Here is a 20160-nt window from a genome sequence, read left to right as displayed (position 1 = left end):
ATGGACACATTAACAAATGAACAAGTGAACAAATGAACAAATGAACAAATGAACAAATGAACAAATGAACAAGTGAACAAATGAACAAATGAACATACGAACAAATGAAAAAATGAACAAACGAACGAATGGTCAAGTGAACAAATGAACAAATGAACAAATGAACAAATGAACAAATGAACAAATGAACAAATGAACAAATGAACAAATGAACAAATGAACAAATGAACAAATGAACAAATGAACAAATGAACAAATGAACAAACGAACGAATGGACAAATGAACAAATGAACACATGAACAAACGAACGAATGGACAAATGAACAAATGAACAAATGAACACATTAACAAATGAACAAATGAACAAATTAACAAATGAACAAATGAAGAAATGAACAAATGAACAAATGAACAAATGAACAAATGAAGAAATGAACAAATGAACAAATGAACAAATGAACAATTGAACAAATGAACAAAAGAGCAAATGAACGAATGAACAAATGAACAAATGAACAAATGAACAAAGGATCTATTGAACAAATGAACAAATGAACAAATGAACAAATGAACAAATGCACAAATGAACAAATGAACAAATGAACAAATGAACAAGTGAACAAATGAACAAATGAACAAATGAACAAATGAACAACTGAACAAATGAACAAATGAACAAATAAACAAATGGACAAATGAAAAAATGAACAACTTAAGAAATGAAGAATTGAAGAAATGAACACTTCCAAAAATGGACAAATTAACATCTGAACAAATGAACAAATCAACAAACGAGCGAGTAGACAAATGAACAAATGAACAAATGAACCATTGAACGAATGAAGAAACATTCAAATGAACATATGAACAAATGAACGAATTATCAATTGAACAAATGAACAAATGAACAAATGAACAAATGAACAAATGAACAAATGAACAAATGAACAAATGAACAAATGAACAAATGAACAAATGAACAAATGAACAAATGAACAAATGAACAAATGAACAAATGAACAAATGAACAAGTGAACAAATGAACAAATGAACAAATGAACCATTGAACGAATGAAGAAACATTCAAATGAACATATGAACAAATGAACGAATTATCAATTGAACAAATGAACAAATGAACAAATGAACAAATGAACAAATGATCAAATGAACAAATGAACAAATGAACAAATGAACAAGTGAACAAATGAACAAATGAACAAACGAACAAATGAAAAAATGAACAAACGAACGAATGGTCAAGTGAACAAATGAACAAATGAACAAATGAACAAATGAACAAATGAACAAATGAACAAATGAACAAATGAACAAATGAAGAAATGAACAAATGAAGAAATGAAGAAATGAAGAAATGAAGAAATGAACAAATGAACAAATGAACCAATAAACAAATAAACAAATGAACAAATGAACAAACGAACAAATGTACAAATGAACAAATGAACAAATGAATAAGTTGAGAAATGAACAAACAATCAAATGGACATATGAACAAATGAACAAATAAACAAATGGACAAATGAAAAAATGAACATCTTAAGAAATGAAGAATTGAAGAAATGAACACATCCAAAAATGGACACATTAACAAATGAACAAGTGAACAAATGAACAAATGAACAAATGAACAAATGAACACATGAACAAATGAACAAACGAACAAATGGACAAATGGACAAATGAATCAATGAACAGATGAACAATCGAACAAATAAACAAATGAACAAATCAACAAACGAACAAATGAACAAAGGAACAAATGAACAAATGAACAAAGGAACAAATGAACAAATGAACAAATGAACAAATGAACAAATGAACAAATGAACAAATGAACATATGAACAAATAAACAAAGGATCAATTGAACAAATGTACAAATGAACAAATGAACAAATGAACAAATGAACAAATGAACAAATGAACAAATGAACAAATGAACAAACGAACAAATGGACAAATGAATCAATGAACAGATGAACAATCGAACAAATAAACAAATGAACAATTTGAAAAATGTACAAATCTACAAATGAACAAACGAACAAACGAACAAATGAACAAATGAACAAATGAACAAATGAACAAATGAACAAATGAACAAATGAACAAATGAAGAACTGAACAAATGAACAAATGAACAAATGAACAAAAGAACAAATGAACAAATGAACAAATGTACAAATGAACAAATGAACAAATGAACAAGTGAACAAATGAACAAATGAACAAACGAACAAATGAAGAAATGAACAATCGAACGAATGGACAAGTGAACAAATGAACAAATGAACAAATGAACAAATGGACAAATGAACAAATGAACAAGTGAACAAATGAACAAATGAAAAAATGAAAAAATGAACAAATGAACAAATGAACAAATGAACAAATGAACAAACGAACAAATGATCAAATAAACAATCGAACGAATGGACAAGTGAACAAATTAACAAATGAACAAATGAACAAATGAACAAGTGAAAAAAATGAACAAATGAACAAATGAACAAATGAACAAATGAACAAATGAACAAATGAACAAATGAACAAGTGAACAAATGAACAAATGAACAAACGAACAAATGAACGAATGAACAAACGAACGAATGGACAAGTGAACAAATGAACAAATGAACAAATGAACAAATGAACAAATGAACAAATGTACAAAAGAACAAATGAACAAATGAACAAATGAACAAATGAACAAATATACAAATGGACAAATGAACAAATGAACAAATGAACAAATGAACAAATGAACAAACGAACGAATGGACAAATGAACAAATGAACAAATGAACAAACGAACGAATGGACAAATGAACAAATGAACAAATGAACACATTAACAAATGAACAAATGAACAAATTAACAAATGAACAAATGAAGAAATGAACGAATGGACAAATGAACAAATGAACAAATGAACACATTAACAAATGAACAAATGAACAAATTAACAAATGAACAAATGAAGAAATGAACAAATGAACAAATGAACAAATGAACAAATGAACAAATGAACAAATGAACAAATGAACAAGTGAACAAATGAACAAATGAACAAATGAACAAATGAACAAAAGAACAAATGAACAAAGGATCAATTGAACAAATTAACAAATGAACAAATGAACACATGTACAAATGAACAAATGAACAAATGAACAAATGAACAAATGAACAAATGAACAAATGAACAAATGAACAAATGAACAAATGAACAAATGAACAAATGAACAAATGAACAAATGAACAAATGAACAAATGAACAAATGAACAAATGAAGAAAGGAAGAAATGAAGAAATGAAGAAATGAACAGATGAACAAATGAACAAATGAACCATTGTACAAATGAACAAATGTACAAATGAACAAATGAAGAAATGAACAAATGAACGAATGAACAAGTCAACAAATCAACAATTGAACAAATGAACACATGTACAAATGAACAAATGAACACATGTACATATGAAAAAATGAACAAACGAACAAACGAACAAAGGAACAAAATGAACAAGTGAACAAATGAACAAATGAACAAATGAACAAATGAACAAATGAACAAATGAACAAATGAACAAATGAACAAATGAACAAATGAACAAATGAACAAATGAACAAATGAACAAATGAACAAATGAACAATTGAACAAATTAACAAATGTACAAATGAACAAATGAACGAATGAACAAATGAACGAATGAACAAATCAACAAATGAACAAATCAACAAATGAACAAATGAACAAAGGAACAAATGAACAAATGAACAAAGGAACAAATGAACAAATGAACAAATGAACAAATGAACAAATGAACATATGAACAAATGAACGAATTATCAATTGAACAAATGAACAAATGAACAAATGAACAAATGAACAAATGAACAAATGAACAAATGAACAAATGAACAAATGAACATATGAACAAATGAACAAATGAACAAATGAACAAATGAACAAATGAACAAATGAACAAGTGAACAAATGAACAAATGAACAAATGAACCATTGAACGAATGAAGAAACATTCAAATGAACATATGAACAAATGAACGAATTATCAATTGAACAAATGAACAAATGAACAAATGAACAAATGAACAAATGATCAAATGAACAAATGAACAAATGAACAAATGAACAAGTGAACAAATGAACAAATGAACAAACGAACAAATGAAAAAATGAACAAACGAACGAATGGTCAAGTGAACAAATGAACAAATGAACAAATGAACAAATGAACAAATGAACAAATGAACAAATGAAGAAATGAACAAATGAAGAAATGAAGAAATGAAGAAATGAAGAAATGAACAAATGAACAAATGAACCAATAAACAAATAAACAAATGAACAAATGAACAAACGAACAAATGTACAAATGAACAAATGAACAAATGAATAAGTTGAGAAATGAACAAACAATCAAATGGACATATGAACAAATGAACAAATAAACAAATGGACAAATGAAAAAATGAACATCTTAAGAAATGAAGAATTGAAGAAATGAACACATCCAAAAATGGACACATTAACAAATGAACAAGTGAACAAATGAACAAATGAACAAATGAACACATGAACAAATGAACAAACGAACAAATGGACAAATGGACAAATGAATCAATGAACAGATGAACAATCGAACAAATAAACAAATGAACAAATCAACAAACGAACAAATGAACAAAGGAACAAATGAACAAATGAACAAAGGAACAAATGAACAAATGAACAAATGAACAAATGAACATATGAACAAATAAACAAAGGATCAATTGAACAAATGTACAAATGAACAAATGAACAAATGAACAAATGAACAAATGAACAAATGAACAAATGAACAAATGAACAAATGAACAAACGAACAAATGGACAAATGAATCAATGAACAGATGAACAATCGAACAAATAAACAAATGAACAATTTGAAAAATGTACAAATCTACAAATGAACAAACGAACAAACGAACAAATGAACAAATGAACAAATGAACAAATGAACAAATGAACAAATGAACAAATGAACAAATGAAGAACTGAACAAATGAACAAATGAACAAATGAACAAAAGAACAAATGAACAAATGAACAAATGTACAAATGAACAAATGAACAAATGAACAAGTGAACAAATGAACAAATGAACAAACGAACAAATGAAGAAATGAACAATCGAACGAATGGACAAGTGAACAAATTAACAAATGAACAAATGAACAAATGGACAAATGAACAAATGAACAAGTGAACAAATGAACAAATGAAAAAATGAACAAATGAACAAATGAACAAATGAACAAACGAACAAATGATCAAATAAACAATCGAACGAATGGACAAGTGAACAAATTAACAAATGAACAAATGAACAAATGAACAAGTGAAAAAAATGAACAAATGAACAAATGAACAAATGAACAAATGAACAAATGAACAAATGAACAAGTGAACAAATGAACAAATGAACAAACGAACAAATGAACGAATGAACAAACGAACGAATGGACAAGTGAACAAATGAACAAATGAACAAATGAACAAATGAACAAATGAACAAATGTACAAAAGAACAAATGAACAAATGAACAAATGAACAAATGAACAAATATACAAATGGACAAATGAACAAATGAACAAATGAACAAATGAACAAATGAACAAACGAACGAATGGACAAATGAACAAATGAACAAATGAACAAACGAACGAATGGACAAATGAACAAATGAACAAATGAACACATTAACAAATGAACAAATGAACAAATTAACAAATGAACAAATGAAGAAATGAACGAATGGACAAATGAACAAATGAACAAATGAACACATTAACAAATGAACAAATGAACAAATTAACAAATGAACAAATGAAGAAATGAACAAATGAACAAATGAACAAATGAACAAATGAACAAATGAACAAATGAACAAGTGAACAAATGAACAAATGAACAAATGAACAAATGAACAAATGAACAAATGAACAAGTGAACAAATGAACAAATGAACAAACGAACAAATGAACAAACGAACGAATGGACAAGTGAACAAATGAACAAATGAACAAATGAACAAATGAACAAATGAACAAATGAACAAATGAACAAATGAACGAATGAACAAATGAACAAATGAACAAATGAACAAATGAACAAATGAACAAATGAACAAATGAACAAATGAACAAATGAACAAATGAACAAATGAACAAATGAACAAACGAACGAATGGACAAATGAACAAATGAACAAATGAACAAACGAACGAATGGACAAATGAACAAATGAACAAATGAACACATCAACAAATGAACAAATGAACAAATTAACAAATGAACAAATGAAGAAATGAACAAATGAACAAATGAAGAAATGAAGAAATGAAGAAATGAACAAATGAACAAATGAACAAATGAACAATTGAACAAATGAACAAATGTACAAATGAACAAAAGAGCAAATGAACGAATGAACAAATGAACAAAGGATCAATTGAACAAATGAACAAATGAACAAATGAACAAATGAACAAATGAAGAAATGAACAAATGAACAAATGAACAAATGAACAAATGAACAAGTGAACAAATGAACAAATGAACAAATGAACAAATGAACAAATGAACAAATGAACAAATGAACAAATGAACAAATGAACAAGTGAACAAATGAAAAAATGAACAAACGAACAAATGAACGAATGATCAAACGAACGAATGGACAAGTGAACAAATGAACAAATGTACAAATGAACAAATGAACAAATGAACAAGTGAACAAATGAACAAATGAACAAACGAAGAAATGAAGAAATGAACAATCGAACGAATGGACAAGTGAACAAATTAACAAATGAACAAATGAACAAATGGACAAATGAACAAATGAACAAATGAACAAACGAGCGAGTAGACAAATGAACAAATGAACAAATGAACCATTGAACGAATGAAGAAACATTCAAATGAACATATGAACAAATGAACGAATTATCAATTGAACAAATGAACAAATGAACAAATGAACAAATGAACAAATGAACAAATGAACAAATGAACAAATGAACAAATGAACAAATGAACAAATGAACAAATGAAGAACTGAACAAATGAACAAATGAACAAATGAACAAATGAACAAAAGAACAAATGAACAAATGAACAAATGTACAAATGAACAAATGAACAAATGAACAAGTGAACAAATGAACAAATGAACAAACGAACAAACGAACAAATGAAGAAATGAACAATCGAACGAATGGACAAGTGAACAAATTAGCAAATGAACAAATGAACAAATGGACAAATGAACAAATGAACAAGTGAACAAATGAACAAATGAAAAAATGAACAAATGAACAAGTGAACAAATGAACAAATGAACAAACGAACAAACGAACAAATGAAGAAATGAACAATCGAACGAATGGACAAGTGAACAAATTAGCAAATGAACAAATGAACAAATGGACAAATGAACAAATGAACAAGTGAACAAATGAACAAATGAAAAAATGAACAAATGAACAAATGAACAAATGAACAAATGAACAAATGAACAAACGAACAAACGAACAAATGAAGAAATGAACAATCGAACGAATGGACAAGTGAACAAATTAGCAAATGAACAAATGAACAAATGGACAAATGAACAAATGAACAAGTGAACAAATGAACAAATGAAAAAATGAACAAATGAACAAATGAACAAATGAACAAATGAACAAATGAACAAACGAACAAATGAACAAATAAACAAACGAACAAATGAACAAGTGAAAAAAATGAACAAATGAACAAATGAACAAATGAACAAATGAACAAATGAACAAATGAACAAATGAACAAATGAACAAGTGAACAAATGAACAAATGAACAAACGAACAAATGAACGAATGAACAAACGACCGAATGGACAAGTGAACAAATGAACAAATGAACAAATGAACAAATGAACAAATGAACAAATGTACAAAAGAACAAATGAACAAATGAACAAATGAACAAATGAACAAATGAACAAATGAACAAATGAACAAATGAACAAATGAACAAATGAACAAATGAACAAATGAACAAATGAAGAACTGAACAAATGAACAAATGAACAAATGAACAAATGAACAAAAGAACAAATGAACAAATGAACAAATGTACAAATGAACAAATGAACAAATGAACAAGTGAACAAATGAACAAATGAACAAACGAACAAATGAAGAAATGAACAATCGAACGAATGGACAAGTGAACAAATTAGCAAATGAACAAATGAACAAATGGACAAATGAACAAATGAACAAGTGAACAAATGAACAAATGAAAAAATGAACAAATGAACAAATGAACAAATGAACAAATGAACAAATGAACAAATGAACTAACGAACAAATGAACAAATAAACAATCGAACGAATGGACAAGTGAACAAATTAACAAATGAACAAATGAGCAAATGAACAAATGGACAAATGAACAAATGAACAAGTGAACAAATGAAAAAATGAACAAATGAACAAATGAACAAATGAACAAATGAACAAATGAACAAATGAACAAATGAACAAATGAACCAATAAACAAATAAACAAATGAACAAATGAACAAACGAACAAATGTACAAATGAACAAATGAACAAATGACTAAGTTGAGAAATGAACAAACAATCAAATGAACATATGAACAAATGAACAAATAAACAAATGGACAAATGAGCAGATGAACATCTTAAGAAATGAAGAATTGAAGAAATGAACACATCCAAAAATGGACACATTAACAAATGAACAAGTGAACAAATGAACAAATGAACAAATGAACAAATGAACAAATGAACAAGTGAACAAATGAACAAATGAACATACGAACAAATGAAAAAATGAACAAACGAACGAATGGTCAAGTGAACAAATGAACAAATGAACAAATGAACAAATGAACAAATGAACAAATGAACAAATGAACAAATGAACAAACGAACAAATGAACAAATAAACAATCGAACGAATGGACAAGTGAACAAATTAACAAATGAACAAATGAGCAAATGAACAAATGGACAAATGAACAAATGAACAAGTGAACAAATGAACAAATGAAAAAATGAACAAATGAACAAATGAACAAATGAACAAATGAACAAATGAACAAATGAACAAATGAACCAATAAACAAATAAACAAATGAACAAATGAACAAACGAACAAATGTACAAATGAACAAATGAACAAATGACTAAGTTGAGAAATGAACAAACAATCAAATGAACATATGAACAAATGAACAAATAAACAAATGGACAAATGAGCAGATGAACATCTTAAGAAATGAAGAATTGAAGAAATGAACACATCCAAAAATGGACACATTAACAAATGAACAAGTGAACAAATGAACAAATGAACAAATGAACAAATGAACAAATGAACAAGTGAACAAATGAACAAATGAACATACGAACAAATGAAAAAATGAACAAACGAACGAATGGTCAAGTGAACAAATGAACAAATGAACAAATGAACAAATGAACAAATGAACAAATGAACAAATGAACAAATGAACAAATGAACAAATGAACAAATGAACAAATGAACAAATGAACAAATGAACAAACGAACGAATGGACAAATGAACAAATGAACACATGAACAAACGAACGAATGGACAAATGAACAAATGAACAAATGAACACATTAACAAATGAACAAATGAACAAATTAACAAATGAACAAATGAAGAAATGAACAAATGAACAAATGAACAAATGAACAAATGAAGAAATGAACAAATGAACAAATGAACAAATGAACAATTGAACAAATGAACAAAAGAGCAAATGAACGAATGAACAAATGAACAAATGAACCAATAAACAAATAAACAAATGAACAAATGAACAAACGAACAAATGTACAAATGAACAAATGAACAAATGACTAAGTTGAGAAATGAACAAACAATCAAATGAACATATGAACAAATGAACAAATAAACAAATGGACAAATGAGCAGATGAACATCTTAAGAAATGAAGAATTGAAGAAATGAACACATCCAAAAATGGACACATTAACAAATGAACAAGTGAACAAATGAACAAATGAACAAATGAACAAATGAACAAATGAACAAGTGAACAAATGAACAAATGAACATACGAACAAATGAAAAAATGAACAAACGAACGAATGGTCAAGTGAACAAATGAACAAATGAACAAATGAACAAATGAACAAATGAACAAATGAACAAATGAACAAATGAACAAATGAACAAATGAACAAATGAACAAATGAACAAATGAACAAATGAACAAATGAACAAACGAACGAATGGACAAATGAACAAATGAACACATGAACAAACGAACGAATGGACAAATGAACAAATGAACAAATGAACACATTAACAAATGAACAAATGAACAAATTAACAAATGAACAAATGAAGAAATGAACAAATGAACAAATGAACAAATGAACAAATGAAGAAATGAACAAATGAACAAATGAACAAATGAACAATTGAACAAATGAACAAAAGAGCAAATGAACGAATGAACAAATGAACAAATGAACAAATGAACAAAGGATCTATTGAACAAATGAACAAATGAACAAATGAACAAATGAACAAATGCACAAATGAACAAATGAACAAATGAACAAATGAACAAGTGAACAAATGAACAAATGAACAAATGAACAAATGAACAACTGAACAAATGAACAAATGAACAAATAAACAAATGGACAAATGAAAAAATGAACAACTTAAGAAATGAAGAATTGAAGAAATGAACACTTCCAAAAATGTACAAATTAACATCTGAACAAATGAACAAATCAACAAACGAGCGAGTAGACAAATGAACAAATGAACAAATGAACCATTGAACGAATGAAGAAACATTCAAATGAACATATGAACAAATGAACGAATTATCAATTGAACAAATGAACAAATGAACAAATGAACAAATGAACAAATGAACAAATGAACAAATGAACAAATGAACAAATGAACAAATGAACAAATGAACAAATGAACAAATGAACAAATGAACAAATGAACAAATGAACAAATGAACAAGTGAACAAATGAACAAATGAACAAATGAACCATTGAACGAATGAAGAAACATTCAAATGAACATATGAACAAATGAACGAATTATCAATTGAACAAATGAACAAATGAACAAATGAACAAATGAACAAATGATCAAATGAACAAATGAACAAATGAACAAATGAACAAGTGAACAAATGAACAAATGAACAAACGAACAAATGAAAAAATGAACAAACGAACGAATGGTCAAGTGAACAAATGAACAAATGAACAAATGAACAAATGAACAAATGAACAAATGAACAAATGAAGAAATGAACAAATGAAGAAATGAAGAAATGAAGAAATGAAGAAATGAACAAATGAACAAATGAACCAATAAACAAATAAACAAATGAACAAATGAACAAACGAACAAATGTACAAATGAACAAATGAACAAATGAATAAGTTGAGAAATGAACAAACAATCAAATGGACAAATGAACAAATGAACAAATAAACAAATGGACAAATGAAAAAATGAACATCTTAAGAAATGAAGAATTGAAGAAATGAACACATCCAAAAATGGACACATTAACAAATGAACAAGTGAACAAATGAACAAATGAACAAATGAACAAATGAACACATGAACAAATGAACAAACGAACAAATGGACAAATGGACAAATGAATCAATGAACAGATGAACAATCGAACAAATAAACAAATGAACAAATCAACAAACGAACAAATGAACAAAGGAACAAATGAACAAATGAACAAAGGAACAAATGAACAAATGAACAAATGAACAAATGAACAAATGAACAAATGAACAAATGAACATATGAACAAATAAACAAAGGATCAATTGAACAAATGTACAAATGAACAAATGAACAAATGAACAAATGAACAAATGAACAAATGAACAAATGAACAAATGAACAAATGAACAAATGAACAAATGAACAAACGAACAAATGGACAAATGAATCAATGAACAGATGAACAATCGAACAAATAAACAAATGAACAATTTGAAAAATGTACAAATCTACAAATGAACAAACGAACAAATGAACAAATGAACAAATGAACAAATGAACAAATGAACAAATGAACAAATGAACAAATGAAGAACTGAACAAATGAACAAATGAACAAATGAACAAAAGAACAAATGAACAAATGAACAAATGTACAAATGAACAAATGAACAAATGAACAAGTGAACAAATGAACAAATGAACAAACGAACAAATGAAGAAATGAACAATCGAACGAATGGACAAGTGAACAAATTAACAAATGAACAAATGAACAAATGGACAAATGAACAAATGAACAAGTGAACAAATGAACAAATGAAAAAATGAACAAATGAACAAATGAACAAATGAACAAATGAACAAACGAACAAATGATCAAATAAACAATCGAACGAATGGACAAGTGAACAAATTAACAAATGAACAAATGAACAAATGAACAAGTGAAAAAAATGAACAAATGAACAAATGAACAAATGAACAAATGAACAAATGAACAAATGAACAAATGAACAAATGAACAAGTGAACAAATGAACAAATGAACAAACGAACAAATGAACGAATGAACAAACGAACGAATGGACAAGTGAACAAATGAACAAATGAACAAATGAACAAATGAACAAATGAACAAATGAACAAATGAACAAATGTACAAAAGAACAAATGAACAAATGAACAAATGAACAAATGAACAAATATACAAATGGACAAATGAACAAATGAACAAATGAACAAATGAACAAATGAACAAACGAACGAATGGACAAATGAACAAATGAACAAATGAACAAACGAACGAATGGACAAATGAACAAATGAACAAATGAACACATTAACAAATGAACAAATGAACAAATTAACAAATGAACAAATGAAGAACTGAACGAATGGACAAATGAACAAGTGAACAAATGAACACATTAACAAATGAACAAATGAACAAATTAACAAATGAACAAATGAAGAAATGAACAAATGAACAAATGAACAAATGAACAAATGAACAAATGAACAAATGAACAAGTGAACAAATGAACAAATGAACAAATGAACAAATGAACAAATGAACAAATGAACAAATGAACAAATGAACAAGTGAACAAATGAACAAATGAACAAACGAACAAATGAACAAACGAACGAATGGACAAGTGAACAAATGAACAAATGATCAAATGAACAAATGAACAAATGAACAAATGAACAAATGAACAAATGAACGAATGAACAAATGAACAAATGAACAAATGAACAAATGAACAAATGAACAAATGAACAAATATACAAATGGACAAATGAACAAATGAACAAATGAATAAGTTGAGAAATGAACAAACAATCAAATGGACATATGAACAAATGAACAAATAAACAAATGGACAAATGAAAAAATGAACAACTTAAGAAATGAAGAATTGAAGAAATGAACACTTCCAAAAATGGACAAATTAACATCTGATCAAATGAACAAATGAACCATTGAACGAATGAAGAAACATTCAAATGAACATATGAACAAATAAACGAATTATCAATTGAACAAATGAACAAATGAACAAATGAACAAATGAACAAATGAACAAATGAACAAATGAACAAATGAACAAATGAACAAATGAACAAATGAACAAATGAACAAGTGAACAAATGAACAAATGAACAAATGAACAAATGAACAAATGAACAAATGAACAAATGAACAAATGAACAAATGTACAAATGAACAAATGAACAAATGAACAAATGAACAAATGAACAAATGAACAAATGAACAAACAAACAAATGAAAAAATGAACAAACGAACGAATGAACAAATGAACAAATGAACAAATGTACAAATGAACAAATGAACAAATGAACAAATGAACAAATGAACAAATGAACAAATGAACAAATGAACAAACGAACGAATGGACAAATGAACAAATGTACAAATGAACAAACAAATGAATGGACAAATGAACAAATGAACAAATGAACACATTAACAAATGAACAAATGAACAAATGAACAAACGAGCGAGTAGACAAATGAACAAATGTACAAATGAACAAATGAACAAATGAACAAATGAACAAATGAACAAACGAAGAAATGAACAAATAAACAATCGAACGAATGGACAAGTGAACAAATTAACAAATGAACAAATGAGCAAATGAACAAATGGACAAATGAACAAATGAACAAGTGAACAAATGAACAAATGAAAAAATGAACAAATGAACAAATGAACAAATGAACAAATGAACAAATGAACAACTGAACAAATGAACAAATGAACAAATAAACAAATGGACAAATGAAAAAATGAACAACTTAAGAAATGAAGAATTGAAGAAATGAACACTTCCAAAAATGGACAAATTAACATCTGAACAAATGAACAAATGAACAAACGAACGAATGGACAAATGAACAAATGAACAAATGAACAAATGAACAAATGAACAAATGAACAAATGAACAAATGAACAAATGAACAAATGAACAAATGAACAAATGAACAAATGAACAAATGAACAAATGAACAAATGAACAAATGAAGAAATGAACAAATGAACAAATGAACAAATGAACAATTGAACAAATGAACAAAAGAGCAAATGAACGAATGAACAAATGAACAAATGAACAAATGAACAAATGAACAAAGGATCTATTGAACAAATGAACAAATGAACAAATGAACAAATGAACAAATGCACAAATGAACAAATGAACAAATGAACAAATGAACAAGTGAACAAATGAACAAATGAACAAATGAACAAATGAACAACTGAACAAATGAACAAATGAACAAATAAACAAATGGACAAATGAAAAAATGAACAACTTAAGAAATGAAGAATTGAAGAAATGAACACTTCCAAAAATGGACAAATTAACATCTGAACAAATGAACAAATGAACAAACGAGCGAGTAGACAAATGAACAAATGAACAAATGAACAAATGAACAAATGAACAAATGAACAAGTGAACAAATGAACAAATGAACAAATGAACCATTGAACGAATGAAGAAACATTCAAATGAACATATGAACAAATGAACGAATTATCAATTGAACAAATGAACAAATGAACAAATGAACAAATGATCAAATGAACAAATGAACAAATGAACAAATGAACAAGTGAACAAATGAACAAATGAACAAACGAACAAATGAAAAAATGAACAAACGAACGAATGGTCAAGTGAACAAATGAACAAATGAACAAATGAACAAATGAACAAATGAACAAATGAACAAATGAACAAATGAAGAAATGAACAAATGAAGAAATGAAGAAAAGAAGAAATGAACAAATGAACAAATGAACCAATAAACAAATAAACAAATGAACAAATGAACAAACGAACAAATGTACAAATGAACAAATGAACAAATGAATAAGTTGAGAAATGAACAAACAATCAAATGGACATATGAACAAATGAACAAATAAACAAATGGACAAATGAAAAAAATGAACATCTTAAGAAATGAAGAATTGAAGAAATGAACACATCCAAAAATGGACACATTAACAAATGAACAAGTGAACAAATGAACAAATGAACAAATGAACAAATGAACAAATGAACAAATGAACAAACGAACAAATGGACAAATGGACAAATGAATCAATGAACAGATGAACAATCGAACAAATAAACAAATGAACAAATCAACAAACGAACAAATGAACAAAGGAACAAATGAACAAATGAACAAAGGAACAAATGAACAAATGAACAAATGAACAAATGAACATATGAACAAATGAACAAAGGATCAATTGAACAAATGTACAAATGAACAAATGAACAAATGAACAAATGAACAAATGAACAAATGAACAAATGAACAAATGAACAAATGAACAAATGAACAAATGAACAAATGAACAAATGAACAAACGAACAAATGGACAAATGAATCAATGAACAGATGAACAATCGAACAAATAAACAAATGAACAATTTGAAAAATGTACAAATCTACAAATGAACAAACGAACAAACGAACAAATGAACAAATGAACAAATGAACAAATGAACAAATGAACAAATGAACAAATGAAGAACTGAACAAATGAACAAATGAACAAATGAACAAATGAACAAAAGAACAAATGATCAAATAAACAATCGAACGAATGGACAAGTGAACAAATTAACAAATGAACAAATGAACAAATGAACAAGTGAAAAAAAATGAACAAATGAACAAATGAACAAATGAACAAATGAACAAATGAACAAATGAACAAATGAACAAATGAACAAATGAACAAATGAACAAGTGAACAAATGAACAAATGAACAAACGAACAAATGAACGAATGAACAAACGAACGAATGGACAAGTGAACAAATGAACAAATGAACAAATGAACAAATGAACAAATGAACAAATGTACAAAAGAACAAATGAACAAATGAACAAATGAACAAATGAACAAATATACAAATGGACAAATGAACAAATGAACAAATAAACAAATGAACAAATGAACAAACGAACGAATGGACAAATGAACAAATGAACAAATGAACAAACGAACGAATGGACAAATGAACAAATGAACAAATGAACACATTAACAAATGAACAAATGAACAAATTAACAAATGAACAAATGAAGAAATGAACGAATGGACAAATGAACAAATGAACAAATGAACACATTAACAAATGAACAAATGAACAAATTAACAAATGAACAAATGAAGAAATGAACAAATGAACAAATGAACAAATGAACAAATGAACAAATGAACAAATGAACAAGTGAACAAATGAACAAATGAACAAATGAACAAATGAACAAATGAACAAATGAACAAATGAACAAATGAACAAGTGAACAAATGAACAAATGAACAAACGAACAAATGAACGAATGAACAAACGAACGAATGGACAAGTGAACAAATGAACAAATGAACAAATGAACAAATGAACAAATGAACAAATGAACAAATGAACAAATGAACAAATGAACAAATGAACAAATATACAAATGGACAAATGAACAAATGAACAAATGAATAAGTTGAGAAATGAACAAACAATCAAATGGACATATGAACAAATGAACAAATAAACAAATGGACAAATGAAAAAATGAACAACTTAAGAAATGAAGAATTGAAGAAATGAACACTTCCAAAAATGGACAAATTAACATCTGAACAAATGAACAACTGAACAAACGAGCGAGTAGACAAATGAACAAATGAACAAATGAACCATTGAACGAATGAAGAAACATTCAAATGAACATATGAACAAATGAACGAATTATCAATTGAACAAATGAACAAATGAACAAATGAACAAATGAACAAATGAACAAATGAACAAATGAACAAATGAAGAACTGAACAAATGAACAAATGAACAAATGAACAAATGAACAAATGAACAAATGAACAAATGAACAAAAGAACAAATGAACAAATGAACAAATGTACAAATGAACAAATGAACAAATGAACAAGTGAACAAATGAACAAATGAACAAACGAACAAATGAAGAAATGAACAATCGAACGAATGGACAAGTGAACAAATTAGCAAATGAACAAATGAACAAATGGACAAATGAACAAATGAACAAGTGAACAAATGAACAAATGAAAAAATGAACAAATGAACAAATGAACAAATGAACAAACGAACAAATGAACAAATAAACAATCGAACGAATGGACAAGTGAACAAATTAACAAATGAACAAATGAGCAAATGAACAAATGGACAAATGAACAAATGAACAAGTGAACAAATGAACAAATGAAAAAATGAACAAATGAACAAATGAACAAATGAACAAATGAACAAATGAACAAATGAACCAATAAACAAATAAACAAATGAACAAATGAACAAACGAACAAATTTACAAATGAACAAATGAACAAATGACTAAGTTGAGAAATGAACAAACAATCAAATGAACATATGAACAAATGAACAAATAAACAAATGGACAAATGAGCAGATGAACATCTTAAGAAATGAAGAATTGAAGAAATGAACACATCCAAAAATGGACACATTAACAAATGAACAAGTGAACAAATGAACAAATGAACAAATGAACAAATGAACAAATGAACAAGTGAACAAATGAACAAATGAACATACGAACAAATGAAAAAATGCACAAACGAACGAATGGTCAAGTGAACAAATGAACAAATGAACAAATGAACAAATGAACAAATGAACAAATGAACAAATGCACAAATGAACAAATGAACAAATGAACAAATGAACAAATGAACAAATGAACAAATGAACAAATGAACAAATGAACAAATGAACAAATGAACAAATGAACAAATGAACAAATGAACAAATGAACACATTAACAAATGAAGAAATGAACAAATTAACAAATGAACAAATGAAGAAATGAACAAATGAAGAAATGAACAAATGAAGAAATGAACAAATGAACAAATGAACAAATATACAAATGGACAAATGAACAAATGAACAAATGAATAAGTTGAGAAATGAACAAACAATCAAATGGACATATGAACAAATGAACAAATAAACAAATGGACAAATGAAAAAATGAACAACTTAAGAAATGAAGAATTGAAGAAATGAACACTTCCAAAAATGGACAAATTAACATCTGAACAAATGAACAACTGAACAAACGAGCGAGTAGACAAATGAACAAATGAACAAATGAACCATTGAACGAATGAAGAAACATTCAAATGAACATATGAACAAATGAACGAATTATCAATTGAACAAATGAACAAATGAACAAATGAACAAATGAACAAATGAACAAATGAACAAATGAACAAATGAACAAATGAACAAATGAACAAATGAAGAACTGAACAAATGAACAAATGAACAAATGAACAAATGAACAAATGAACAAATGAACAAAAGAACAAATGAACAAATGAACAAATGTACAAATGAACAAATGAACAAATGAACAAGTGAACAAATGAACAAATGAACAAACGAACAAATGAAGAAATGAACAATCGAACGAATGGACAAGTGAACAAATTAGCAAATGAACAAATGAACAAATGGACAAATGAACAAATGAACAAGTGAACAAATGAACAAATGAAAAAATGAACAAATGAACAAATGAACAAATGAACAAATGAACAAACGAACAAATGAACAAATAAACAATCGAACGAATGGACAAGTGAACAAATTAACAAATGAACAAATGAGCAAATGAACAAATGGACAAATGAACAAATGAACAAGTGAACAAATGAACAAATGAAAAAATGAACAAATGAACAAATGAACAAATGAACAAATGAAGAAATGAACCAATAAACAAATAAACAAATGAACAAATGAACAAACGAACAAATGTACAAATGAACAAATGAACAAATGACTAAGTTGAGAAAAGAACAAACAATCAAATGAACATATGAACAAATGAACAAATAAACAAATGGACAAATGAGCAGATGAACATCTTAAGAAATGAAGAATTGAAGAAATGAACACATCCAAAAATGGACACATTAACAAATGAACAAGTGAACAAATGAACAAATGAACAAATGAACAAATGAACAAATGAACAAATGAACAAGTGAACAAATGAACAAATGAACATACGAACAAATGAAAAAATGAACAAACGAACGAATGGTCAAGTGAACAAATGAACAAATGAACAAATGAACAAATGAACAAATGAACAAATGAACAAATGAACAAATGAACAAATGAACAAATGAACAAATGAACAAATGAACAAATGAACAAATGAACAAATGAACAAATGAACAAATGAACAAATGAACAAATGAACAAATGAACAAATGAACAAACGAACGAATGGACAAATGAACAAATGAACACATGAACAAACGAACGAATGGACAAATGAACAAATGAACAAATGAACACATTAACAAATGAAGAAATGAACAAATTAACAAATGAACAAATGAAGAA

Source organism: Megalopta genalis, unplaced genomic scaffold (assembly GCF_051020955.1).
Source record: "Megalopta genalis isolate 19385.01 unplaced genomic scaffold, iyMegGena1_principal scaffold0036, whole genome shotgun sequence".
In the NCBI taxonomy this organism is placed as follows: Eukaryota; Metazoa; Arthropoda; class Insecta; order Hymenoptera; family Halictidae; genus Megalopta; species Megalopta genalis.
This window is presented reverse-complemented; position numbering follows the sequence as displayed.